This window comes from Echinops telfairi, unplaced genomic scaffold (genome assembly GCF_000313985.2).
Source record: "Echinops telfairi isolate 266 unplaced genomic scaffold, ASM31398v2 ScPeMD7_2010;HRSCAF=2546, whole genome shotgun sequence".
Lineage (NCBI taxonomy): Eukaryota > Metazoa > Chordata > Mammalia > Afrosoricida > Tenrecidae > Echinops > Echinops telfairi.
In genome coordinates this window covers 823559-824903 of record NW_022105908.1, presented here as the reverse complement: position 1 = coordinate 824903, position 1345 = coordinate 823559, and the positions used below count along the sequence as shown (strand labels likewise).

General features: G+C 51.7%; 1 pseudogene; it reads right to left on the bottom strand.

Annotated features, from left to right (window-relative positions):
- Window positions 1–987, bottom strand: part of LOC101653631 — a 2134-nt pseudogene extending 1147 nt beyond the window's left edge.
- Between the last annotated feature and the right edge of the window lie 358 nt (window positions 988–1345).

The window sequence follows — 1345 nt, the reverse complement described above, 5'->3', positions numbered from 1 at the left end:
GGTTCTTCTCTAGGTTCCTGGTGACATGGACCAGTGGAAAGTGCCAACAGGGTTCTGGCGGCAGATGTCTTCATACTTTTCATAGATCCCCTGCTTCTGCCTGGCATTCACACAGTCCACCAACTCGTGGATGGTCATGGCGTGGGGACCTGGAACATGCACTGAGTCCCAGTCGAAGGCAGGTGGGAGGGAGAACAGGATGATCTCATCGAAGGGACCTGGGTGGCCGTTCACCTGGGGAAGGAATGGAAATTCCAACTGCCGAGGTCAATGTTGATGCTCCCCCCTCCCACCCCCCCACCCCCCGTTTTCAGGAAGGCACTTCCGGGGGAGGTGCTGGGTGACCGCAGATGTCTTCAACATCTGAATCCTCTCCCGGACTTTATCTTTCAGCAAGAAGCTGATGATCGAATAGGGCACTCGGAACCAAATGGGTGTTCCCACGATCAGCACCTTCTTCAGGTGTGCCGGGAATGCTCCCTTCAGCAGGTTTAAGACTTTCTTGCCAAGATCCAGCTCAACGTTGGCATCATTAGAACCAGCCATGTCGTAGATATGGCTGAGTTTCAAAGCTATCCACAGCTGTGTCCAGAGCCTGCAGCACCACGTGTTGGACCCACTTGTGGGGGTGGTGCAGCCTGGCAGTGAAGAGGGCAATGGAGGTGCCCTCTGGCTCCCAAACATTTAAGACGGTGAACTTCCCACTGTGCATCTCAGAGTGGAGGGGCTCCGTGTGGGGTTTCGGTTTCCCAATGCCTTCCTGCCATCTCGTTTCCCTGTAGGAGTGGATCAGCTCTATGGCGCGGGCACGTCGAACTTCCTGGCCATGAGGAACTTGACAGCCACGTTCCAAGAGAGTGGGGACACATTGTCCTGAGCTGTCCACTTGTAACCTCTTCAAGAAACTGGTTGGTGGCCTGCTCCTCCTCTGGGGTCAGCTGTCAGCTCGGGTGCCACGTCGGGCAGGGGCGCGGTCCAGGGCTCCATCTAGGCCCTGGCGGTCGCCCTGCGTGCAGACCGGCCAGGAGCTCATGGTCCGGCGGCGGGGCAGGCGCCCCGCGGCTCCTATTTGTTTTATTTACATACTTTTTTAGCATCGACTTTTCTGAACAATCTACTTTTATTCACTTCGGTGTTCCTCCCAGTTTCATCATTTCAAAATTTTATTTCTAATCCTTAAAAGAGCCCTTTCACTTTCTGGCTTTACTACTTATGATTAATATAGTTTTTTATGCCTGATATCAATTTTGTTATGTCTTCTAGCCCCTTTTGTTATACAAAGTTACACAATTGATCTTTTTTTTTAATCTTTAGTTGATTACATCCTCATTTTACTCTCTTTGAA